This window comes from Rhipicephalus microplus, chromosome 8, assembly GCF_043290135.1.
Source record: "Rhipicephalus microplus isolate Deutch F79 chromosome 8, USDA_Rmic, whole genome shotgun sequence".
In the NCBI taxonomy this organism is placed as follows: Eukaryota; Metazoa; Arthropoda; class Arachnida; order Ixodida; family Ixodidae; genus Rhipicephalus; species Rhipicephalus microplus.
This window is the reverse complement of record NC_134707.1, coordinates 51607197-51635014: the sequence shown is the minus strand read 5'-3', so window position 1 is coordinate 51635014 and position 27818 is coordinate 51607197. Positions and strand designations below refer to the sequence as shown.

General features: G+C 46.3%; 1 pseudogene; it reads right to left on the bottom strand.

The window, feature by feature from the left end:
• Window positions 1-1274: 1274 nt before the first annotated feature.
• Window positions 1275-27552, bottom strand: LOC142769021 (uncharacterized; annotated as a pseudogene).
• Window positions 27553-27818: the final 266 nt, after the last annotated feature.

Here is a 27818-nt window from a genome sequence, read left to right as displayed (position 1 = left end):
ACCAGGGTAGAAGGCAAGCGCGCGCTGAGGCACTTGAACAACGGCTTGGCTCCCGTAATGGGGTCTATTACGTCGATGTGGCCGGGCCGCGCGTTTACAAAGGCGAGCGGATAGAGCCACCCAGAATGCACCGCGGGCCAGCGCTCTTGGAGGCTATGCATTTCCGCCGGCCTAACTGTGTCATCGCGCTGTCGCTCCCCGCACTTTCGTATAGTGTTGCAGCAGCCTAGCGGGGGGTCGCGCTCGCGGAAGGAAGTCCTGCCAAGGCATATGGCCTTGCAATCGGATGCTCGCGAAGTAATCGTGTGCGGCTCGTCTGACCGAACGTGCTGCGCTGAGTTAGATACTCGTAAATAAAGCGTGTGCCCCCACCTCTCACTGTCGCAAAGCCGCGTTATTCGGGACGCAATAAAGCCGAGTCTCCACTACGCCTGTTGCCAAGTGCTCGGAAGGAAGCCCTGCGCCGAGTAGGATACTCGCGAAAGAAGCGTGTGCACCCACCTCCCACTGAACGAACGCCCTACGCCGAGTTGGATACTCATGAAGAAAGCGTGTGCCCCACCTTTCACTGCCGAGTCGCAAAGCCGCGCCGTTCAGGATGCATTGAAGCCGAGTCGACTGACTACGCCTGATACACCTATGCCTGCTGCGAAAAACGCCACACCGGGGATTACTGCACTCCACTTGGTGAGTTTCTGGCGATTCTCAGCATGCTGTTATTGAAAGCGAGTTTCCGATACTGTCGTTTTAAATAAGGCTACGAACTGTGCTCGGGCAGCAAGGACAGAAATGTAGTGGTGATACATGCGTGCGATCGTAAAATCCTTGAAAGCCTGCGCGCAAAACTTTGTCGTGCGTCACTACCACAATGTCGAAACTAAAAGTAAAGCATGCAGTCTCAAGACATTGTCTTTAGTCGAACTAATTTGAGACAAGAGAATTAAACTTATCGGATGTTTTTTTTTTTCCTTGGCTTCACTGCAATACGGCCCCGTGTTCAGGTGAAGGCAAGTTAAACTCGCAGTTATCCTCGCCCGTTCGTGGTTGTCGCTTTTTTTTTTTCGCCCCCCTGTGTTATTATGTGATCTGAAAATAATCTGCCACCCTTCTCTATGAAACTGTCGAGTGCATTCCATGCGGCTCTACTTTGCATGATGTCTCCTTTGAGAGGCTTCTTCAATAAAAAAATGTACTAGTGCAAAGCTTACTAAAATCACAGCTGCCAACTGTTGTAACCACCATACCCATGCAAAAATAAATATGCAATACATGCGATAATAATTTATTAATATGAAAACTGTTTCATGAGAGAACACTGAAGGTATTTACAGGAGAATGGCACAACAAATATAACACTTTATGCGTCAAGCATAGACATACGTGAATGTACACATTGATGAGTTTATGTATGAACAGTCGTGGTAATAACTTTGAAAAGCAAAATGAACTCTGCTTGCAGTGCAAGCTGAAGGAAAAATGAGAAGGGAGACAGAAAAGAGCGTACTCTTTCCTGTCCCCCTTCTCGTTTTTCCATCAGCTTGCACTGCAAGCAGAGTTTTCAAGTATGAAACCAACTAGTCTGCAAAGAAGTATTGATTCAAAAAGCACAAAGTCTTTGTTAGAATTTCAGTGGAAGTGGCATAGCAGGCACGTATATTAAATGGACACTATCGACACGATGCTGTCATGCCAATGTGTGTAAAGTACACAGATGAAGCATGGTGCATACACAGGCAATATCAATTTGACTTTCTGTTGACCAGAAAGCACTATACTGCAATTAGGCTCAGCCATCTTGAGACTAGAGTAGGGCTCTGTTGTTTTGAGCTAAAATTGAAAATGCAAGTGGCACATCGGTACTAAAAATGTGGGCTCGGTAGTTGGCCATCATATAATGATGCACTGGATGATGTGGTGTTCACAGAAGGGTATACTATTGCTGACAGCACAGGTAGTTTGCCGGGTCAACACATAAGGATGCATTGCAAGGAGCTTGGTGGTGACAAGTGGTGTTCTGGTACCGTTTTATACATTGAGTGATGTGGGCCGACAGCACTGAGGACCAACACACCACATTTAGTGGTGACCTGCAGGTTACGGCATTGAAATCCCGGCCGCGGTGGCAGTCTCGATGCAGCACATTGGAATGAAAGAAAAAGGGTGAGTGCACTATACAATGGGACGGCGTGTCATAACGCAAAATATCTCAATCGGCCGCTATCAAGCAAGGTATTAAATAAGAATAAACAGCAAACAACAAAATGGAGAAGATGAATTAAAAGAAACCATGCTAAGTTGTCAATACACTGTAATGTTGCTAATTAGACGATTCAGAGCAAGAAAAGTACGGTTAATGTCTAGAAAAGCGCGCGTCTACACTTTCTGGAAGCTAATAGCAGTTTCTTGAGGTGCCTTCTGGGAGAACCTCATAGGGTACTTCAGTATTTCGCTGTAAAACCTTGTAAGGCACGAAATAGAATCATAGCCCAAAAACCTTCTCCGAAAATATGTCTGTGCCCCAACGGGTGTTTCATAAATGATATTGTTACTGGTAGATGACTGAAAACAGGTATGTTTACAATATATACAGTCACAGTAATGCGGGTAAAAACAACTGCGATAGCGAGAGCAGGCACCACCTAGTCCTTCACTTTTTCGTCCTCTCTATGTGAGCGGCACATAACGTTACCCTCCGGCGGTGAAGGCACCGACTCGGTGCAGTCAGAGAAAGACGGTATAGAGGTGGTTATTATACATGTGCGTTGCGGCAGCCCGGTGTATGACATGGCTTCAGGCGTACAACGTAAACGATGTTGGTACGGGGTGAGTTGACGAGGACAAAGACAATTCAATTTCTTATGTCACGACAGTCACGTGGCGGTGCATAGGGTACGGTTCGGATGGCGGGAACAGTAGCTTTGTAAAAAGCCCAATACAGCGTGCTGGAGACCACAGCACAGGAATCCTGGAGGCAAGTGAGTGTTTATATGACTGCTCTCGTAACGAAATCGTTGGCCCGCTTGCGAGTCGGTTAGCCGAACGCACACAAGTTGACGTGTATGGTCGGCATGGGCTATAGCTTATTGAGCGTATTCAGTGGGTGGGCATGTTGAAGGAGGCATCATTGGTGTCCATAGGCAACATTGGATTTCAGTCAAATAAAATAAAGGCGAACAGCCAGCTGCCTCGTGTTACGACGTATATGTTGCACAAGACTAAGACATCTTGTATGTAAACCTTGTACGGCTCCGTTGAGGTTCGGGCACGGCACGAGAGTTCTTTATGTTGGCGTGCAACGGGCTTTCCGAAAAGGTTTTTTTTATTTTTTGAAGCACATTGGATGAAGCACGAGCCAAAAAAAACAAGCGAACCTCTTTGGAAGAACGTGTAATAGGGAAGTTGATGACGGCGCGTATTTTTGCTGGATCAGCTCGTTTACTTGCAGCGTCAACAAGATGGCCAAGCACGGCGATCTCCAGGCGCAAAAAGCAGCATTTTGAAGAGTTGAGTTGAAGATCAGCAATGTGAAAGACTTGCAATATGGCCGACAAGTTTTGCAGGTGACTAATGAATGTAAGGGGAGAAAACTACGATATTGTCCAGGCAGCAGAGAGGCATGTGGACCACTTGAAACCCCCTCTGTAGAGAGTCCATCACACGCTCAAAATGTTGCTGGCGCATTACACAACCCAAAGGGCATGACTTAACTCCCAATCATTTTCATCGACAGCTATTTGTCAATAGCCCAAACGAAGGTCGATGGAAGAAAAGTACCGTGCACCAAAAGGGAATCAATGGCGTCGTTTATTTGCAGCCATAGGCTGAAGTATTTTTTGATTTTGTTGAAGTGCTTATGAAATGCCGGTAGTCGATGCAGAACTGCCAGGTGTTGTCTTTGTTTTTTACAAATACTACGGGCGACGCTCAAGGGCTCGAAAATGGCTCCATGATGTCCTTAGAGAGTATTTCATCAACTTCCGTTTGAATGACGCTGCGATCGGTCGCCGAGACATGCTAAGGGTGTCGATGAATGGGTGTTGTGTCCGCGTTGTCGATTCGATGCCTCACTAGATATGTTTGTCCAAGTTTGGGTGAAGCGAAATCAAAAGTCCCGGTATGACTCCTACGAAAGGCGTAGGTCCTGGCTTTTAGAAGGGTCAGGGTTCGGGGCAGGCAATCATGTTTTCGAATGTGTCATCAGGTGTTGGGCCAGCAGCAGGGCTGTCTGGAGGCGACTGTGGGGCATCAATGGCCAGAGCAACAGGGTTGTTTGCGTCTAAAGGTGATATTGTGCCCAGCGAGATACCTTCAGGAAGCAGTTGTGCGCAGCGTCCAAAGTTCAGGACAGGTGTGCAAAAGTTGTTCGCAGAAACAGTCACAAATAGTGAGGCAAAACTAATCTTCGCGTCAGTAGAACGTCCAAGGAGCAACGTCCAGAACAGCAAAGAGAACTGAGGTGTTGTGGTCATCGAAGCTCACATGCGCAAAGCACATTCAAAGGACGGTAGGTGTACGGCTATTGGCTTCGCGAACAACAGGTGATGAGGCGCGTGTAACGACTTTACGAAGACGAGAAAGGTGAGCACTCATCAGTGATTATTGGGCCCTTGTGTGGATGAGCGCTGAAACAGGCATGCCCTCTACATCTACATCCGTAAGCTTTTGTCGAGATGCCAGAGTTAACAGAGGATTTCCGAGTCGATCAGTCAAGGCAGCATCACCTTCCGGGAGCTGCACTGGTCTGTTTTCCCGAGGAAGGACGGTGAGGGGGAGCGACGGGACATAAGCAACCGAGAAAGTCGTTGGGTCTGGGGAGACGGCGACGGCTCATAATGTGGGGTTGATGTTCGGGCATTAGTGTTCAGTGGATTGGCGTGCAAAGAGGAGGATGAAGTGTCGTCTGGACGGCATGGTGCACGAAAAGACGATGGCCGACAATAGCGACAATAGAGAGAAATGTGACCTGCGCCATTGCAGTTGAAGCATATCGACCTGTCTTCTCGCGTGCGCCACTGGTTCGAATCATGGTACCCGGAATAAGTCAGTTGTGGCTGGTAGTATGGAGCAGGGCTGATGTAGAACGACTTTGGGCACATACAGGCTGGATGTCTGCATTCGCCAGTTCTTCGCGCACAGCGGCCTGAATTAATGACACTGTCGGGCGAGCCTCCTCGTGAGAATTAGCGTGGGGAGCAGATGGAGTTGCTGCCTCGATATTACGCCGCACGAGACGCAGGAAGTTTTTGGTACAGGGCGGCGGCTGGATCTAGACGTCTTTGCACGACGACGTGGCAGCAGTGGTAGGGAGCTGAACAAATTGCTGCGTAACATGTCGGCTTTTTGCTTCTTCGAAACTTCAGCACTCCCTGATAATGTCGTAAATGGTGGAGCAGTCTTTGTACACGAGCAAGTGAAGGGCGTCGTGAGCGATGCCTTCATTAATGTGGGTGACTGTTGGCTTCGGCCATTTGGCTATCAACTTGCCGGCACAAGGATAAGACATCTTGTATGTAAACCATGTGCAGCTTCTTTGAGGTTTGGGCACGGCACGAGAGTTCTTTCTCTTGGCATGCAATGGGCTTTCCAAAAAGGTGTTTCATTTTTTTTGTTTATATACGTCTTTTTTTTGTTACGTAGGTTTAAATTCTCCTCGTGTGTGTCGAACCACACGTTGGCCCTACCCCTGAGGTAGTACCTGACGTTTGCAAGCATCAAAGTCGAATCCCAGCGATTGGTCTTGCTGCTGCACTCTTAGTTGGCCAGCCACTTCTCCACCTGACTGTTATCAGTCCCGCAGAAGGGGCCTGGGCCTCGGAGGTGGGTCACGACAATGTGACTGGGTGCATTCGGCATAGCGGGGGCTGGATCAGCAGAATTGTCTGCCGGCATGATGGACTGTCCAAGAATACGCCCGCTGCGAAGTTTCGTTGTGTGCTCCTGATGTGTCCAGCACCTCCACCAAAGATGTTACGGGGAGATGACATAAAACGAGTGTATTTACAATATTCATAGTAACAATACTGCGGTTAAAAACAACCACGATGGCCAGGACAGGCACCACCTAGTCTTTTAACTTCTTCGGTTTCTAGGTAAGCGGCACATAACTATACTGTCAGTGTCGTGGTTTTGGGACATTAACCCCACCGCCACTCAAAAAACGCAATTGAAGAGCTCGTTACTCCTGACGGTAAGGCGAAACAAAAGTCGCTCATGGTGGAATGGCACAATGTTACTGCACAACATTGATGAGTATCTGATTGTGACTTGTGAGGGCCACACCTGGTGGATCCAAGAGACTAGTGGGATTAGTGGGCACCATTCTTTAACATCAGCTTTGACAAGGCTGTATGCATGATACTGAGGTAGTAGTGCAGAGCCAAATGCTTCTGCCTGTGGCTAAGGTGACCAATTGTAAGGTTATGATATTACAGCTAATGCGAAAAGTCGTTCTCGCTTTGGTTCAATCAAAGATGAAGCATCAAGTGCAGCGGTGGCGATGAGCTGCTCCTTCGCGTAGATTTAGGTTCACTTTAAAGAATCCCACATGGCCCAATTTGATCCGAAGTCACCTACTGTGGGCCCCGTCGCGGTGGTCTACTGGCTAAAATACTTAACTGCTGACCCGCAGGCCGTGGCATTGAATCCCGGCTGTGGTGACTACATTTCCGATGGAGGTGGAAATGGTGTAGGCCAGTGTGCCCAGATTTGGGAGCCCGTTAAAGAACCCCAGGTGGTCGGAATTTCCGGAGCCCTCCACTACGGCATCTCTCACAATCATATGGTGGTTTTGGGACGTTAAACCCCACATATCATCAGTCGCCCACTGCGGTGTGCTTCACAATCATATCATCGTTTCGCCACGTAAAACCGTAGAAATGATGTTTGAAACCAAGTTGGCTCTGTGCCTAGAACTGTCGTGAGCCCAGTTGGTGTGAGGCAGCTGCCATTCAGTGCAGCCTTGCACCAGGCACATTTTTCTCTATGCTGTGGCTCAAAGAATGGGGCCTCTTCTTTGCTCTCTTGGCAGCTGGCTCAACTGCTGGGCGCCCTGTAGGGACCCTCTTGGACCCCCTTGTAAGCCCTGGCCTACGCCTAGCAGTGCTGGTCGGTTGCACCCTTATGTGACGGGCCCGGCGACGTCTTGCTGCAGCGGTAGCCTTGAATGCCAGCATCAGTCCTGTCCCATCGCTGCTGTTCTGAACACGAGCAAGCTCCTCTGCAAGGCCCTTCACGATATCAAGTTAAGCTGGATTGTGTGCATTCATAGAATGCACACGCCGCAACTGGACCTCCAGGAACTCGTATGCATGTTCTTGGGCCTGCACCAAAAGTGATGAAAGAAATATACTTCAAGTGTACAGCACACCAACAAGAACTGCACATTTATTTTGCTCCTCTTTAACTGCAGACAACTGCTCGAGAATAAAGTTCAAGCTGAGGAGTCAATTTAAGTTAAGGTTTTCCTGTCACCTGTTTTGACTATTCTGTTAGTGGAAGTGCTGCTAATACCAACAATTGGTGACCTGTAGTCCCAAACATGGAACAATACGACACCAATAGTGTTGAAATCTTGAAATCGCCCTCAGAATGATGACATCCACCAATATGAAATTGTAAATTCGTGAGTGCGGTAGAGCACAATAATATGCTTACAGGAATAAAAGAAGCCTTGACTACTGTTCAGTAGCATTCCCTATGTTTAATTGAAAAGTACTTCAGGGCCCTTTCAAGGGGCTTGTCCTACCTGGGCAAGTTGGGCTGCATCAGGCACCGACGGTACAGGTGCGAGGTGTGTGGCCTCTTGCGTGCTGGTGCCTTGCAATGCTTGGAGTTCGTCTGGCTCCTCCTGCTGGGCACTGGTACCTGCCGTGGTTCTGGAACTACGGCTGGGCTCCTCCTCTTGGAAGGGTTCGAAAAATATCCTGGGGGGACACTTCTCGCCCAGGGCCAGCTGTCCCAGTTGGTACCGGTCGTCAGTACTCAGTGCCGGAGCATTCGGAAACAGTCCTCTGTACTTTTTCTGCACCAAAGCCTGGTGCTTACAAAATGCACCTTGTTTACCAAAGAGACATGTACATAGTCCTATGTCAGCATAGACCTCATAACTGGAGCTGGGGTGGGTCGCACTAGGCACAATGTACTGTCCCTGGCCTACCACTTGGATGGCCTCGGCTGCATCTTTCGGCATTCTCGACAGCAGCCGCTTGTACAGTAGTTGATGGGCTGCAACACGGCTGTAGGCGCGGCGGAGGATACGGCTTTCAAAGTATTTCTCCCACACCAGAGCCACAGAGTCTACGAGTGCGACTGCATTAAATGCTTCGACTCTGTTCAGGATAATGTCTTTGAGCACGCGTATGGTTGCCTCCGCAAAATTGTTGGTGTTGTGGCCCCTTGTCAACACGTCCAAACGGTAGAGCTGCACCCACTCTTCTAGTCGGCGCAAGAATGTCAGAACTCTAGACACGAAGGCATCGTGTTGTAGGGCCTTCACTTCGGCAATGGCAGCTTGAAGTTTTTCTGCTGTGTCTGCATACATGACCTGCAGATAGCAGGAAATTTTTCAATGAGGTGCTCGTATTTGGATATTTTCGCTTTTTTTAAACTGCACCATAATACAGATTCATGCTTCACTGTCTGCATTGAAGTCACTTAGTGGTCTGCACATGCTTGCCCCAGTTCAAAAGGCCAGTAAACAACCCCCAAGGACCAAAAATCAAAAATATCTGCACCTTTGCTCCGTGAACATGCTGCCTCCTCAAGGATTTTGCAAATACTTTATTAAGGAATTCACAGGGGTTAGAACATTGGTTTCAGCTAGTTTCAAATTTTCGTGCGGTCTCGCCACCCTTCTCTTTCAAAGGGAGGAAAAAGCGTAGCCTGCCGTCGTGACTGGTTTAACCCAATCGATGAGCTGCGTGCTTTGTCAAGTCGCCGATCGGCGAATTTGTGTCACTGCTCATGAAAGAAGGATTGGTCAGGTGTAGGAAAGGAGCGCGGGAATTGTTTTTCTAAATGGAGGCTGTGCACGGTGCGCAGCGCTGTAATCTGGAAATTGATTGCCGCGGTCTGCTCTACGAATTGCCAAGCGGTGGTCCATAAAAGTTGATGCTGCTGACATTTTCTGTACGCTTGTGCGAATAGGGAATTTTAGGTTCGAAGTGAATTCGAAGCGAATAGTGATTTTGGTCGAATAATATCTAATTCAATTGTAATAGTATATATATTGCATAATATAAACAAAAAGGGGCATATTTGTCATGGCCAAACAAACTTGCACAGATCTTTAAAAATTGAAACAGGGCCTATGCAAAGGCCACTTTTTTTTTTCATCAAAGGAAGTGGCAACAACTTCGAATTGTAGCAGCATTCGGCTTTTGGTGCAGTCTAAGTAATAGCCAGTAAAATATGCTGCGTTTCAATTTTTTTTTTACTTGGAGCATATAAATTTGTGTAACGAGCTTTTAAACTGAAAACAACAAAAAAAGCAGTATCAATGTCATTGTAATTCTTTATTAAAACCTTGAAGTGGGGCTTTGCTGCAGTGCGAATTTCTCTTGATTACGTGTTTTCACGGCTTAGCACCAATTTATTGCAGTGAAACCACTTTTAAATCTGGTCTAATGTGCTTGGGTAACTGCTTTCATGGTTTAGCATCCCTCCACTGCCGTGAAACCACCTTTACAGAGTGTTACGTGTGGACTAATATACACCTATTTTGTTCGTTTTTAATAATTCAAAAATTTCAGCAATTTAACTTTGATTCAAATGAAATTTGATTACTGCATTATTCATTTAAATATTCAAAGCATTTGAATATTTGTACAAGCCTCATTTTATGGCATTCGAAATCATTTGAACCCACCAGACGTTTACTGGTGTACTTTTTAAATGTGATTAAAATGGACACAAATACTGTCTGCGTTTTCATCTGCAGATTAGGGAATCTTGTGCGGCATACACTTCAAATTATATCGCGAGGAAGTGAAGGTAATTCATGCACTAGCCTTGCAGGACAGCTGTGCTTTTTATGCACCTATGCTGCTACGCCAGCGCCATCATCTTGGAAACATGAAACGAATGCTAAAATAGCAGACCATTGTGAATTTGTTCACTAAGTGCAGATGCAACGAATGCACCTCGTATCTTAGAGCTAGAGTTACAACTAGATTGCAAAAAAACTTGCCAGTTGGAAGGCAGACATGAATCGTCTCCTCTGGTCTTTGTCGACAGAGTTGTGAGATGTCGTCAGCCAGCGCCACTCCGCTTGTGCCACATGAAAATGGCACAAAAGCTGCCTTGCTGACGGCCATGTCTGCTGTAGGGCGGCCTTCTCAGCACTCGAATTGTCACTCATGAATACCTGTGGGGCCTGGCAGACAATGCAATAAAGTTGAAAGCTGTTCATAGTTATAAAGGCATAGAAAAGTCGTGGCTGTTGTGAGAACAATTTTCGTGGGTGAATCAAAAAATATAAATAGCCTTGGCTAATAATTTTCTATTGAATTTGAGTTCGCTATTTGCTTTTTAATAAACTATAAAGAGCAGTAACATTTAAGGTAAGTTTCAAGGTTAAAGACAAGTGTAAGTTTGCATCTGTTACCAGTATATTAAAAAGAAGAGAGAGTTCGGGCAATAGGTCCACGAACTCACTCATTGGCCAACTCACACGGACTCACTCAGACTCACATTATGAGTCTGAGTCTGGATAAGCACTATTTTTGTGAGTCGAAGTCCGAGAGAGTTTGTTTGAAGAAAATTTTAGTGAGTGTGAGTCCGAGCGGGTTCGGCTAAGCAAAATTTTGGAGAGTCTGAGTCCGAGTGTGTCTAAAGCGCAAAATATATTTCTTGAGTGAGTTCCACTTTCTTTTGCCGACTTGAGGTTCCACCTAGACATTTTCAGCATTACTCAGCCTTACCTAGATTCACATTTATACTCACATCTATTCATAGGTATTCCAAAGCAGTGTTTTTCATACACCGTTTCAATATTTATTAATTAGACATTTGAATTATACAAGGGGGCACCTTGGCAGTCCCAAACTAAGTCTTCCAGGGAATTTCTCGACTATTATATTTTAACATCTCCTCCAAGAAAAATGACTTTACTGGTTTGGAAGCACTCGGAACTCGTTTTCGAAGATGCTGTGTGAAGCGGCACCAAGAAGAGCACCGATTACATCAGATATTGGTGTTAAAGAGCATTGACACCACAATCAAAGAAGCTAATTCCATTCTGATGAACTCATGAGTTGACTCATAGTACTCACTCACACTCAGGTCCAGCCGTGAGTCTGAGGCTGAGTGTGTGCGGTTGAGTAATGTTTTGGTGCGTTTGAGTCTGAGTGAGTCCGGCTTAAGAACCTGTATGGGCCTGTACAAAGGCTTACAGTATTGTTAAATAAATAAATATGTGTGAACGAGAGTTTGGGTGAGTTCAGCTCAGAAAAAATTTTGTGAGTCTGAGTACAATGAGTGGAAAGTTCAATATACAAGGTGCATTTGATTTACCTGCACCAATTGAAACCGGTTCACGGCTGTGCATGCAAAGTTCAGAAATTGTGAAGCGCAAGTTCAGTGGTGCAGGCACAGTGCAACACCCAAAACGAATGACGATGTGCTGATGCAGGCCTTATTTCTGTTCACTTAGTTAACACCGTTAAGGTAACACTGACCGATGGCCAAATGATTATGCATACAGTTTATGAGGCACAAACTTCTTAGCAAAAAACACATCGTGTTAGTGGAGGCAGGTATGGTGCCTACACCAAAGTATTGCGTCGTCTGCTCAGCCGCACGCGCCGCTGCACCAAGCCGGCACTGTCAGTGTGGGAGGGGCGGGAAAATCGTGAACCAGCGCTGTACCTCTTCTGCACCTTTAGAAATGAATGGCAGGGTTCAGAGGTTGTCAATGCTGCACCGCTGAAACGAATGGCAAGACGCATAACATCGTGAACTGGTTCACGTGGTGCAGGCAAATTGAACAGACTGACATATTTCATGAATGAGCCTGAGAGAGTTCCAGAAGCTATGCCGACCTATGGTGTGGGCACATGTTTTAGCTTGAGAAACGCTTATCTAGCCTGAGTGAAATGCACAGAACAGGCACACTTCACCCACAATGATGGTGTCACATGGGAAAGATTAGAATTCATAGCCAAATGTGTGATGATGATGAGAGCATGTAGGTGATTTCTATAAATGCCCACAAGAACCACAAAGGCCCTCTCCTGTGGCTTAGTCTGTGCAGTATTGTTGACTTTTGTTTTTGTCACAAATAATTTCTGTCCTGGTACAACTTTTTATTTTTTGGTCCAGCTTAATGGAGCTATTTGCTATTATGTCATTACTTACACTATGCGAATTCAGAAATGTCTTCAGAAGTAGTTACAGAAGTTCCATAGGAAACTACAGGTTTTCCCGCTCACTTTGATCCAAGTGGCAGCTTAGATAATCTGCACGCCATTGAAATAATCTGAGCGCCAACCTCTTTAATCCATGTGCCAAACATTTAATCCAAGCCCCAACATATTTAATCCAAGTGCCAACTCAATCAGGCCGCGTGCCAGTGATTTTAATCCAAGTGCCACCATGTTTAATCCAATCGCCAATGGCTTGAATTCAGGTGCCAGTCAGTTCAATCCATGCACAAAAAGCACAATACGGGGCGTAAAATGGCAATGCATTTGAAATGCAGTTTCTACAATATAAAATACTATAGTCGGAAAGTAGAATAAATCATTATTATTAGTATTCGCCGCTAGTATTCAAGGAAACAAAAATTCCGTGGTTCGCTTGAGCCATGTTTGCAGTGCTTATACTGTGCTATGTACAAGTTTGTAGATGAGTGCTTGGCCCGGGTGGAGTCATTTTAATAGCAATGAAAGAAAAAAGCAAGGATATTTTGTGTTCGTCAACAAAGCTCATAATTAGATTTGTATAGCATTACATGTCTGGGCCAGGTCATGTAATGCGTGTGGGGATGCTGACACCCCCCCTGTAAAGTTGTCTGCGCCGCGTGGCGCACGTGTCTCGCCCCAAGGCTTTATTTCGGTGGTGACCACCGCCAGGCGATAGATGGCGTTGTGTTCGCTTTGAGTACCACTGTTGGTAGAGTGGTAGCGCCGGCGGTGACCCCTGGCGGAAGGCAGGCCTTGGTGGCGGGCGAGCGTTGAGCGAGTCTCTTCTGCGCGTGGTGGCTGCCGCGAACGGTTGTCTGTAGCGTGGGTCCCGGTGCTCGGCACCGTGGGCTTCGCGCCGGAGTCCCACGTGGAAAGTCAGGCGTTGGCGACGCCGCCTTGGGTATATGTTAGTGTGTTGGGTGTGTTGGTGTGTGTTTAGTGTGTCACTGCGTTATGTTGTTTGTATGGTAGCGTGTTAATTGAAGTTTGTGTATCATTCGGTGGACGATATCGTCGTCTAAATTAGTTAATAAATCTATGTATGTGGTGTGCTTTGTACCGACCGCGTCTGCTTTGTCCGTTCACTCCAAGAGCGTGGCGTGGCGAGGCGCTCGTTCACCTCGCCGAGACCCCACATGCGGCAGACATAATATTGTTATTGGAGTGCCGGGATGCATAACAAGATATGAAGAACTTGACTGTGGGCAGTGATGAGTCAGAAACAGGTACACGCTCAATAAATTAGGGCAGAGCAAATTAGAAATCATTTAAGAGGCTTTCGTCCTGCAGGGCACATAAGACGCAAACTCGTGACCCTGATGTGGAAAACGGAAGTCATATTTTATATTCATATTAGTTATCTTTTATTCAAACAAAATTATGTGTGTTCGATGAACGCGTGTTTCAAGCAAACACGCTTCAGGAATACTAGCGTTGTCTTTTTATATGAAAACAGGAGTTTCCCTTTTTATGCTTTTATAAAAAACCTAATTCCAAATGAACCAAAACAAATGCAACTTGAGTTTTAAATGGTTGTTTCTGATTTCAAAAACGAATGAATATCAAGTCAAATCAAACTTTATTTATTTACCATACAAAAACTGGAGGGTCGCCAAGGCTAAAAGCCGCAAGAAGGGCTTGAAAAAGGCCCTGGTGACCATCTGTCTATCACCGTTATCACCGGGCTGAGCAGATGACTGCGAATCCCTCAGCGAATAAGTAGCCGAAAGCAGTCTGCTTAGCAGACGACACGAATCTATGCATATGGGATGGTGTACATGGTTAGCCAGAATAATGCAGTAGCGACGAACCATACACTGACTCTATGAGCAAATACTCTTAGTACCCATAAATGCAATCAACACACACTGTTCCTTTTTTATTTTGAAGCTATGACACCAAAATGTTAGGAGGAAATAGCAATGCGCACTTCATTTCATAAGCGCAAGCATGCATAGGTGAAGGAAAAGTTCTTCCTGTGACTTCATGTTTACGTTATTTTCACATTTATACTGTATAAAGCGGCAAACTAGTGTTTCTAGTGCGTGGATTAAAATGACTGGCACTTTAATTAGTCATTGGCAATTGGATTAAACTCACTGACATGCGGCCTCATTGAGTTGGCGCTTGGATTAAATGTTTGGCACATGGATTAAATAGCTCGGCGCTCAGATTATTTCAATGGCAAGCAGATTATTTAAGCTGGCACTTGGATTAAAGTGGGCGGGAAAACCTGTAGTTCAGATACTGAATTATAGTCAAGCCACGCATTGAGCACTGGCCTCTACATTTTCTTCACTAGTTGCTCTTGTAAGTTTGTGTTAACAATGCTATTGTAGAGAATTGGGATGGCATTAATATATAGCAATTCACTGTGCACAAAATTTACAATTTTGTGCCTACTTCCTTACTTACTGGTTGGCCTCCAAAGCAGAGAGGATGGGCTTCCTTGAGGAGCTTGAAAGCAGCCAGGTAGCCATCGGTGCTCTGCTCCTTGTGAATTAGTACTGTGAGTGGGATAGCACCAGCCTTGGTCGCAGTCAGCACCACTGTTACTGTGCATTTGGTGGTGTCGCATGAGGCAGTCGAATCAACAAAGACGATCTCCCTTGCCAGCTCGAGGTTATGAGCTCGTCGCATGATGGGGGTAACCACGACCACTGCCCAGCAGGCACTGCTGCCACCACGAGTCACACTTATGTGAGTGCCTGGAAAGTTATGTGGAATGGCGGGTGGTCTTTTAAGAACAATCTTCAGGCGCATGACTTTTAATGGCCATTTTGCTCTCTGTACAGTGCAAAGTGTTCCTGCAAAGTAAGTTTTTGTTCTAGCTTCACCTTGCCTTTTAAAAACGTCTTGCAAGCTTTTTTCAAGCGATCATAACATTACCTCATTGTCGGAGTTTGTTGCCTCACAAATCAATTGCAGCAAAAATATTTTGACTCCTTGAAGTACGAGTGGAGTTCAGGTTTACTGCAATCTTTTTGTACTTCATTTATTGATTCTCCACGAGCACACTGTCAGCTACACAGCGATTAATGACAAAGGGAAAGAGGCTACATCAGCGAGCATTGTTACAAATTAGTATCAGATAGAGCAGGGAAGATGAGCAAAATCAAGAGAGCATGGACCCGTGCAGGTGCCCGCATTCCCTTATGAATGCGGAGCATTTCTTTGCGTACTGCATGCACTTTCGCTATCTATCTATCTATCTATCTATCTATCTATCTATCTATCTATCTATCTATCTGTCTGTCCTATCTATCTATCTATCTATCTATCTATCTATCTATCTATCTATCTAATCTAAGCCCTGCCGCGGTGGTCTAGTGGCTAAGGTACTCGGCTGCTGTCCCACAGGGTGCGGGATCGAATCCTGGTTGCGGTGGTGGCATCTATCTATCTGCCTGTCTATCTCTATCTATCTATCTAGCCGCTTACGTCTGGGTGCTCACGTGATAATCTCCTTAACTTGGTGGGAACCTAAATTAATATGAGAGGGTTTGATGATTATGACACGCTGGTCAAAACACAAATAACATTATATGTATTGTTAAACACTTCTTGTTAAACAGTTAAACAGTGGCACATACCTTGCCACAGCTGTTTGACACTTGGTATCTACCCAAAAACGACAAGAACACACATGGGCCATTGTAACGCATGAACGTTAAAGGGACTCTAAAACACCTTTTTAAGTAACCATGGAATGGATTCACTAAAACAGCATATTGCCTCACGAATTAAACGCTGCAAAAATTTTAAGAATACGTCCGGTATGAGGGGACTCGCAAAGATTAGTCATGCTGCAATCGCATTCACTCTGCTCTCATCCCGACGAAAGCTCTGGGAGCTAAGCCGGGGGGGGGGGGGGGTATGGCATGGGCAAAAAAAAAAAAAATGTCACACGTGCCTTTTGTCATTGAAAACTTTCTCTTTGTTTTTTTTTTTTCGCTTTGAATACATGGTCTTTTCTGTGTGATCGCGAGCGCGCGTGGGGACAAGTTGCGGCATCTCGCGGCGATCCCTGTAAGGACCGAACGCGCCATGTTAAAATCAGCGAATGGCTCATAGATGGCCTTTGAATAATTTTTCAGCTTCCTCCGTCATTTGTTGAAACGAAAGAAAGCAATTTTTAGCTGACTTTGGTCATTTATTTATTGCAAATTCCAAGCCGCGTACTGCACTATAATATTTGGCCCGTGTGTTCTCGGGAGCCTCTTCTACCAAATGGCAACATTTTCTGGCCATGCTCAAAAAGTGTTGCAGAGCCTCTTTAAGACAAAACTGACAGCGGCAGCGTTTACTCGACAAACACAAAGAAAAATGTCAGGGTGCAAGCAGGGCCCCGCCGCGGTGGTCTAATGGCTAAGGCACTTGGCTGCTGACTTGCACGTCGCGGAATCGAATTCTGGCTGCGGCGGCTGCATTTTCGATGCAGGCAAAACTGTTGTAGGCTAGTGTGCTCAGATTAGGGTGTACGTTAAAGAACCCCAGGTGGTTGGAATTTGCGAAGCCCTCCACTACACCGTCTCTCATAATCATATGGTGGTTTTAGGACGTCAAACTCCACATATTAATCTATCAGGGTGCCAGCAGGAGTCGAACCCAAGCATAATGCGAGGCAATCAAGAATTCTACCACAGAGCCATGCTAGATCTCGGAACCATTTTTCAAATAGACCGTAATGTTCGTAAAACGTCAAATGTGGTTGCAGTGCTGGCTATGCAATCTCATAAAGATTACATATTTACTCCTATGCTACAACCTTTATGTTGTGTAAATATGCATTGTAGTTAGGTGCCATGCGCAGAAGTGGATTTATGTACCAGTGTCCAGGGCTACCATCCTTGCAAGCACAAACCCTTCAAATCAGCTTATCACTTCTGGTGTTGCTAATACTCATGTTACTGATGGCACCGTTGTGCAAGTGCAAACAACTGGTTATAGAAACATCTGCAACTGTTCAATATGCATCTGTTCCTGCAACATTTGTACATATATTTAGCATCATTTCATAACATGTCGCTGAATAAAAAAAAGTTACAACACGGCCACCTTCCCTCCGCATGCTTCACATAATGTGAAGTCCCAAAGTATATGGGATCTGCTGAATTTTTTTGTAGTTTCGCATCTGTCAAATAAGGTGTTCTCTGTTTCGGCTCTACTTCTCAGTCTTCAATGGTATGGCGCCAGGACCAGGATAAGATAGGTTTAAGATACCTGACCATTTTCCTGAACAGTGAGAGCAATCGGTGCCACCAAGCTAGGCGGAATGTGCCGCCATGCAAACGAACAGAAAGGAAGCGGAGCAAGCTGTTCAAAGAAACATAACAAGCCGTTCATCCAGTGATCAATATATGTCATAATTCAGTGTTCAAGCGGCTGTGTGTCTGTGGTACAGACTGGGAGGTGCATCAGTTATAGGCCTCGCAAACGTGTCAATTCATGTAAAGATTGGTGTTTGTAGTAATTTAGCCACGCATTGTGCTAGGCATGGCTGCAGCATGCCTTCGTCTGTCGGATGTTACAGTCCTAAAATGCTGTTGTCAAAGGCTCGCACGGGAGATATTTGAGGCTTTTGCCATCCACCAAAGGGGCCATAGATGTGTGAGCACTCCACTACTTAATCTGTTTGAAAAAAAAAAAAAAATCAATTTGATGTGACGCACATGACTGAAGATTTGTAATCTAACCATTTTTTTTTGTATCCGTGTATCCTTGATCTTGTCAATTAAAATTTCAGTTGACAGTCAGCGCCCATTTTTGTATCGCCTTCCTTTGTCCCATTCTTGCGCTTTACGCTTCTTTTCTTTTTTTATTTTCTCCCAAGTTTAAATGGCCTCTCTAGATTGACCTGTGTGGCTGACACTCTGTACAGCTCTGGTTGCTGCTGCTGTCATGCTTTCCAAAATTTCAACACTTCCTTTAATGACATTTACAACTAATCCTTTCAAGTAACAGCCAAGAAGGACAAAATGCCTTTGACAAAGATAAATACTTACATTGAAACATAGGCCGGCCAGTTTGAGGCATCTCATTTCTTTTTTTCATGTTTTATATTTCACAATTTGTTTCTATGGGCTGACTCGCGAGCTTCATTAATGCTGGTTCCCTGTGAATTGATGCTCGTGCAATGTGTCAGTTGGTCTAGATTGCCAACTTATGCCTTGAACCAAAAACCTTTTAAAAATAAGTCAGTGTCACTCTCAAAGAAAATAAATAACGTGTTTGTTATTTCTTTTATCTGGTCATGTATATGTTCTTCTTCCCCCCTTTCTTTTTCATCATTTCGGTTTCCCTATCAATCTGATCTGGTTTCGCTACTTGAAACTCCGACCGCCTGTGCACCTCTTGGGCTTTAAGTTTGCCATACTCAAGGTTACTCCAAGAATTTGATGTTTCTGATTTCACAGGAACATAAATTCATCAAAAAGTTGTGGGTTTCAAAGTAAATACATCATTTCTTACTTCCCAAGAAAATAATGGTAAATGTATGCTCTGACTGGCAGGTGCAGTGTACAACTAAGCCACTGGCATGAATCACAAGTAGATGAGGCTTTGTGCTGAATGTGTCTGTAATTTGTCATAGCTACAACTTCACCATTCACACATTGAAAATGAGTGCTTATGCTTATGAATACTGTTTTACGTAGAGGACAGATTCTCCCACAAGTTTAGACATACCTTGAGCTGCATACAAAGAAGCCTTTTCCTCCAGTTTCAGCACTGGGTCGATGTAGGTACCACCAAAACAGGCCTCCCTCCAAACGCTGTGCCAGTGGTAGACCGTTCTTTGAGGCGGATTTAAAGCCGCATTGGCCAGCTTTGCAGGGCCATCATCTTCCATAGAGAGCTTGCTCTCGTGCAGTCTCCTTGCTTCACTAGGGGTCATGCCTTCGCTGAAGTAACGGAGGAATGTTTGCCTTGTTGACCTAGTGCCGCGAAGTAGTCGCAGAGCATCCGCTGAGTCGGTGCTGTGGCTGTGCCTGTCGTCGATTCGTATCACTGCAGAAAGAGGCACCTCTCTCTGCAGATACTTGTCCCTGCGTTTGGTGTCAAACGTGGCCAGCTTTATTTTTACGTCAACTTTTGCCATGCACTTGGCATTGCGTGGGCCACTCTTCTTATTCTTTGTGTGGTGCTGGCAGCGCCAAATTTTGTGAAAAGCCATCCTGCATGACACACATGGGTGCAAATGGGGATAAGCTCTTTCATAATGCACTGCTTTGTAAAATATAATTATCTAAGTAAGAATAACTAGAAGTACAAAACTCTTTTCACAGTTGCACTGCTGAAATAGCTATGCTTTTATCACATTTGCAGCTGGCTGCTCGTATGTTGTATTCTGTGCAATGGCATAGCACCGTACGATTGTATGAGCACCATATGAGTGGTTGTCACACATCTCACTGGGGCACCCCAGAGGTGCTTCAGCTGCCATGCCATCATGAAGATGATGGTAGTGTTGAACAATCGTTTGGCTCGGTGCACGCCAGGAAAGGACTCTGTCTGTACAGACTGTTGACTGAAAGCAACAAAGAATTATTCAATACTCACAATAACCTTTAACTTCAGCAATTATGACATATTTTGGACTCCACAACTTAGTGAATATTTTTTCGCCTGACTTGACAATGTGTTAAATAAGTCGTAGTTGGTATTGTTTGCGACGGTCCCCTCTTCCCCTCCCGAGCCAGAAAAAAAAAAAGAGGCATCTAGAATTTGTGGCAGAATTGCATAGAGACGGGCAGTATATGAACGTGACATTAACATCAAGTTGGGTATTTATACCAAGAGCCTGCTACAACACATGGCAAGTTCAGCTACCACCCTTTTCAGCATCGCTGGTTAGGCCAATACTTGTAGCTTTTGCAGAGCCTGCTAGGTGAAATGACACATAATGTTGCAATCTATATGCACCAAGCAAAGTTTTATGGTAGGGCACATGCTTCGGTGCTGAAGTTGCCACATTCAAGATACTGCAGTGTGCGCATGTCATTGCAGTAGTGCAAGACCGGTTGCAGCAGGCAAAGTTTCCGAACAGATGGTAGCTATACATGAATATTGTGAGCTCAACCAAGAGCTAGGTGGCTTTCGTCAACTGCCTCTTCATTATCATTAGCTCAAGCAAATAATCTCTGTTGAGTATTCATTCATTGAGTTAAGATGGCTTGTTGGGCAAGTTGGTATATAGTCTTCGTGGGAACCCCAGCAGCATCAACAGAATGCAGAAGCAACCAAGGCAAAAAAAGACAGGGACAGGAAGGACGCTAAGCTGCCAAGTGGCGTGTCTACTACACTGTTGGTATTCCCACCTAGATGTTATTGGCCTGGAGAGATTTTAGGACTATGCAGCTCTTATCTGTGTTGTTCAATGAGCACTAAAATTTACAGCAGTAACTTAGAGACCCTGCTACATTTTTTAAGTAGTCATCTAATGGCTATTTAAAGGAGTTCATTGTCGTACGAATCGACTGCTGCAACAATTTTCAGTGTCAAGTATGGCCAGAGTTAATGGGGTTGGTCGCGTTTTTAAGTGCTTTCTGTACTAGCGAGCGGGCTGAAAACTACACAAGCATGTATAAAAAAAAGACAAGATTAGGCAGACCTGTTCGCCAGCGCGCGTCGCCTTTTTTTTTTTTTTTTTTTTTCTTGGAATGCTAAGCTACTTGCAGCGCGATGAGCGAACATCGCCGCATATTGGGACGGCCGCGGTAACATTGCCCATCACGGGGTGTCATATCAGCCAGTGGCCGTCCACTTTGAGTTTATGGCACGGTTAGGTTGACGGCATCATTGGGGGGAGAGAAGAGCGAACGATTTGAAGATGTTTAAGAATTGTAAATTCTGTTTCACGTGCTGCGCTATGTTTGGCTCACATGCCCTGAGGAGCCTAGACTACCGATTGGCAGCACAATTGAATATGATGCGCAAGTAGGCGCGTAGAGGACACGGGACAGAGCGCGTTTTTTCGCCATGGTGAAAAATGGTCAAGCACTCGTGTTTCGATCGCCTACCACTTTTTTTTTTTCGCCGAAAGACCGCGGCTATGTTTGGCTCACATGCCCTGAGGAGCCTAGACTACCGATTGGCAGCACAATTGAATATGATGCGCAAGTAGGCGCGTATAGGACACGGGACAGAGCGCGTTTTTTCGCCATGTTGGAAAATGGTCAAGCACTCGTGTTTCGATCGCCTACCACTTTTTTTTTCGCCGAAAGACCGCGAAGGCAAGGTTCTATTTGGCGTTGCATAAGTCTGTTGCCAGACTTTGGGGTGGTTGTTGCCAGACTGCCGCTAAATTTGGCAGAAAATTTTTCTCCTGTAGTTGTGGCTTCTCCGTAAGAGTTTGGTGCTATCCGCGGTGCACTTCTTGACTGAAAACTTTTCTCCTGTAATTGTGGCTTCTCCGTAAGAGTTTGGTGCTATCCGCGGTGAATTTTGCGAGTGCATGAGCGACGCTGGCCGTTTTAATTAACGGAATGGACCGAGCCTAGCAGAGGTCGAGCGCGGCGCTGCTGCGCAATTAAGAGGCCGTTTTAATTCCGTTTTAATTAACGGAATGAACCGCGCATTACAGAATTCGTTTTGTTTACGGAATATACCGCGCCTAGCAGAAGTTGAGCGTGGTGCTGCCGTGCAATTAAGAGGCCGTTTCAATTCCGTTTTAATTAACGGAATGAACCGAGCCTAGCAGAAGTCGAGCAGCGTGCAATTAAGAGGCCGTTTTAATTCCGTTTTAATTAACGGAATGGACCGAGCCTAGCAGAAGTCGAGCGCGGCGCTGCCGTGCAATTAAGAGGCCGTTTCAATTCCGTTTTAATTAACGGAATATACCGTGCCTAGCAGAAGTCGAGCGCGGCGCTGCCGTGCAATTAAGAGGCCGTTTTAATTAACGGAATGAACCTCCCATTACAGAAGTCGAGGCGCGTTCTCTTGCTGTGTGCGCAGCTGTGCGATTAAGATATCGCGTCTCAGTATTAGGGATTACGGGGAAAACTGATTAGAGTCGCAGGAGGGGATGCGCTGCCCCCCTTCCCCCTTACTTTTCTTTTTTTTTTCTCTCTCAGCTGATCGTGTCGCGTCGACCGCGCGCTACGATGGGGGACGCTACGCTTCCCCTAGCTGTGTCAGCACAAGACACATCGTTCGGACTCGTATATACATGTGATGAATAAGCGTTCCAAGGCTGGTTAATCGGAGTACGTCGGATATGCTACAGCTATGTACGCCTGGAAGGCTTCTTTATCGAAGCAGATGGAGTGAACTAAGCGCGACTTGCGCGTACCTGTAAATGGGACCCAGCCGACGAGCCGCCGTCGCTTACAGGGCCCCACCCACAATAAGCACAAACTACCAAAATTCCAAATAATGATTGTGTATTGTTTCTCAGCTCAAGAGTTTGGTATACAAGAAGAATAAAATGACATAATAAACATAATAATGACAATAATAATAATACAACATAATGAAAACGTAAGAAGAAAATGACATAATAATAAAACATAAGAATAAAATGACATAATAAACATAATAATGACAATAATAATAATGCAACATAATGAAAACATAAGAATAAAATGACATAATAGACATAATAGTGACAATAATAATACAATATAATGAAAACATAAGAATAAAATGACTAATAATAAAACATAAGAATAAAATGACATAATAAACATAATAGTGACAATAATAATAATACAATATAATGAAAACATAATAATAAAATGAGATAATATTAAAACATAAACATAAGAATAAAATGACAATATGTCTCACAACGCACTCATTATAATTAAACCGGATACCGGCGAGCAATTACCTCCATTAATCGAAGAAAAGGGTCTTTCACGTTGGGACGTGCGTTAATTGATTTCCACCAAAGCCAGGCGAGGTGAGCCGGCATAAGTGCGGTAGTCGTCTTGTTGCTGTTGCGCACGAGACGGCGCTTGGCCTTTTGCCATTCACTTTCGATCCTTTGCGTGTTGGCGCCTGTCGTAGGATCAACGAAGTTGACACTGTGGTTCACGGTGTGCCAGTCCAAGTTTAGTGGTGTTCCGTTGGCATCCACAAGTGTGGGTATGCACTGGTACGCGGCCCACTCGTCGCTGTACACCGTCGTCCCGGGAAGAATGTGTTTGGCTATCAGTGAACCAAGGGTGGCAGCATCCCTTTTATCCACTTGAAACAGCCTCAACTCCTTCGTGGACACGTGCAGCATGCCGAAAATCCACGGGCCCTTGTTCGAAACGCCACCGTAATTGTTGCGGCGCCTTGGAGGAACACTGTCGCCAGTCAGCAGGCGACCTCGATTCGCCTTGCGCCGACCCCTCAACAAGCATTCGTCGATTTGGACGACCTCGCCCACTCCACCCATCGCCGGCTGTGCGCGCAGCTCTTCGAGTGCTACTTCTCTTATATAATTTCTCCAGTCGGTCCGCGTGGTGTTGCTCAATTTAAACTCCTTCTCTGTAAGCTCTCTCGTGTTCCTTGACGAGAACCCTTTCACCATGGCGTACGTGAGCCATATTATTTCGCGTCGAGAGAGTTTTACGTTAGGACGACCAAGTACGTCTTGACAGGCAAAAAAGGAACCTTGGCCCTGCCCACCCTGCAGAGCCTGCGTCCCGCGGAGCTGGGAGAGCTGTTTCCTGCAACGATTGCACCTCAATGTGGGTCTGCTTCCTTTCTTTCCCGGGCGATTGTACGTCACGACTTCTCCACCGCATCCTGGCTCACCTGGATTAAAGCAGAGATCCTTGCAAATACCCCAGTACTCGGATGTCGGTGGCCGCCCCATTGTTGTTCCGGCTGCCTGAGGTCGAACTGCCGGTCGAAGCGATGGCGCAGGCGACAGTTCGATTTCACGAAGGAAGGCCTCTTCCGCGGCAGGGTACCTTATGATGTCGGCGATTTCGACAATGCTGGGGTCTATCCGTGGCGTGGCCATGACGAGACGCTTCCTGATTTGGTAACAGTGTAACTTGCATGGCTAACGTTACGGCATTTTATAAGGGTCATGAGGTGAAAGGGGGATAGAGCGCTCTAACCTTGACAGGGCGCCTACGTGATGCAGCATCAGCGGGGAAAGAGGGGGTGGGTCACGGCGCCGACGTGGCGCGAGCATCTGGGGAGAAAGAGTGGATGGGCCACGGCCCTAACGCCACGCGAGCACCTGCGGAGAAAGACAGGACGGGCAAAGACGCCTGGAACAAAAAAAAACATAAAAAAGCCTTTTCGGACCTCGAACGTTGGCTGACATGGACGCGAGTGTCTGCGGAGAAAGAGGGGGGGAGGGCAAAGACGCCTGGAATAAAAAAACATAAAAAAGCCTTTTTGTACCTCGAACGTTGGTTGACATGGCACCGACCCGAAGCGACGCGAGCGTCTGCGGAGGAAGAGGGGGTGGGTCACGGCGCCGACGCGACGCGAGCATATGTGTGAAAATGCGGGATAGGCGAAGACGCCTCGAATCGAATCGTACAACACCTAGGTCACGTACTCCACTTCGGTGCCCCTCCTTCTCCACAGCAACGGTGACTTGAGCGGGAGTGCGAATGACGTTACGTGATGCTACGTGATGTGACCCACGTATCACGTAAACAGTACACCACCTAGGGCACGTACTCCACCTCGGTGCATTGGGCGTCGACACATGGCCAAACTTGCTCACGTAAACCTCTTAAATTTCCTTATTTGGTGCTCCCTATCTCGGTCGCAATCCCTAAGCTTTAGGATCGTGATCCCTATGAAATGTCGTAACGTTAGTTGTGCAAAGTACATTGTCACCATTTCAGGAGCTGTCGCGTTATTGGACTGTCGAAGACGCCATCGCTTCGAGCGGGAGTTCGACCTGCAGACAGTCGGGAACAGCACAGAAGCGGCCGCCAACATCCGAGTGATGGGGAATTCGCAAGGACCTCGGCTTAATTATGGTGACCTAGGATGCAGTAAGTCGTCACGTACAATCGCCTCGGCAAAAAAAAAAAAAAAGGCAAGCAGACCCACACTTCAAGTACAATGGTTGCAGGAAACAGCTAGCTGTCCCAGCTCCGCGGGACACTCGCAATGCTGGGTAGACAGGAGCAAGGCTCCTTTTTTTTTTTTTTTTTTGCCTCTCGAGACGTAGTTGGTCGTTGCACGTCTCAACGTGAAAGACCTTTTCCTTCGATTAATGGAGGTGATCGCTCGCCGATATCCTGTTTAGGGATCCCTGCCAAATCGTGAGTGATGAGCGTGTAGTGAGACATATTATGCCATTTTATTCTTATGTACCCACCCTATTGTTTTATACTGCGCTCTTGAGCTCAGAAACAATTTGTGCTTATTGTGGGTGGGGCCCTGTAAGCGACGGCGGCTCGTCGGCTGGGTCCCATTTACAGGTACGCGCAAGTCGCGCTTAGTTCACTCCATCTGCTTCGATAAAGAAGCCTTCCAGGCGTACATAGCTGTAGCATATCCGACGTACTCCGATTAACCAGCCTTGGAACGCTTATTCATCACATGTATATACGAGTCCGAACGATGTGTCTTGTGCTGACACAGCTAGGGGAAGCGTAGCGTCCCCCATCGTAGCGCGCGGTCGACGCGACACGATCAGCTGAGAGAGAAAAAAAAAGAAAAGTAAGGGGGAAGGGGGGCAGCGCATCCCCTCCTGCGACTCTAATCAGTTTTCCCCGTAATCCCTAATACTGAGACGCGATATCTTAATCGCACAGCTGCGCACACAGCAAGAGAACGCGCCTCGACTTCTGTAATGGGAGGTTCATTCCGTTAATTAAAACGGCCTCTTAATTGCACGGCAGCGCCGCGCTCGACTTCTGCTAGGCACGGTATATTCCGTTAATTAAAACGGAATTGGAACGGCCTCTTAATTGCACGGCAGCGCCGCGCTCGACTTCTGCTAGGCTCGGTCCATTCCGTTAATTAAAACGGAATTGAAACGGCCTCTTAATTGCACGGCAGCGCCGCGCTCGACTTCTGCTAGGCTCGGTCCATTCCGTTAATTAAAACGGAATTGAAACGGCCTCTTAATTGCACGGCAGCGCCGCGCTCGACTTCTGCTAGGCTCGGTCCATTCCGTTAATTAAAACGGCCAGCGTCGCTCATGCACTCGCAAAATTCACCGCGGATAGCACCAAACTCTTACGGAGAAGCCACAACTACAGGAGAAAAATTTTCAGCCAAGAAGTGCACCGCGGATAGCACCAAACTCTTGCGGAGAAGCCACAACTACAGGAAAAAACTTTTTCGCCAAATTTAGCGGCAGTCTGGCAACAACCACCCGTCCAGTCTGGCAACCACTTATGCAACGCCAAATAGAACCTTGCCGACCGCGAAAACGTCTTGGCGCACGCTCAGCGTTAATTGTGCCTCTTCGGTCGAAATGTTTCAGTATGTAGCAGTTTTCACATCTCGGCGCAATTGCCGCAGCAACCTCATTACCGCAAATGGAGCTGCCGCCATGACACCAATAAAATCGCCTTGTAGCGCGGCGCAGAATTTCGAAACTATGATTTCAGCTGTAAGCCCTGTGTTAATGGTCGCTCAAACGGCTGTAGTGCAGTAAATGGCATCGACAAGACAAACCCACCTTTCCCCAGCACTCTGGACGCGCCAGACAATCCAAGAAGTGTTGGTCCGTACGCTGTACGCTTCCATCCATTCATTGACGGCGTCTTCGTCGGCCAAGTTCGCTCGGAACACGGACTCGTGTTCAGTAGACTGCTGATCATCTCTTACGACCTCAAGTGGCTGACGCATCTCCTCCATTGTGCCTCGATATTGTGCAACAACGCGATCGGCACTCGTACAAACTTAACGGTCACAACCACAGTGGTAGGACGAACTTCGTGGAGCGATCGCTTTCGTGGACACCACGTGGACACGACCCAGTGGTCTGACGTCACCGCCGATTCAGCATGTACACTGTGGCCAGTAATGTTTCGTTCTACGCCGAAGAATTCGCAGTCATAGACATGAAAATTCCCTATTTCGGGGATTTTTCCCTGTTAACGTTGACGAAAGTTCCAGCATATTTCCCTGCATAACAGTACTCATTTCCGCGCTCATCTACGCAAACACTATAATTACACGTGTATGGTGTACTGGCCACTTTTGAAATCATGACTAGCCTACCCGCTGCCGCACAACAAAGCCATGACATATTCATTCATATAGTGATAGTACACTGCACATTGCGGGCTTCAAGTCTAACACCAATAATGAACTAGAAATCGCTCCGCGTATATCAAATCTCAAGGGTTCTGCTAGCGTGGTGCATGCACCAGAACCGATAACAGCAGATGAAGGCGCACTGTGACCGCTAATTATCGGTCGTCATATGAGAATTTAACCATTCCTGAAATACCCTGCAATATTGCGAAGATTTCTTTTGGCTCAAAATGA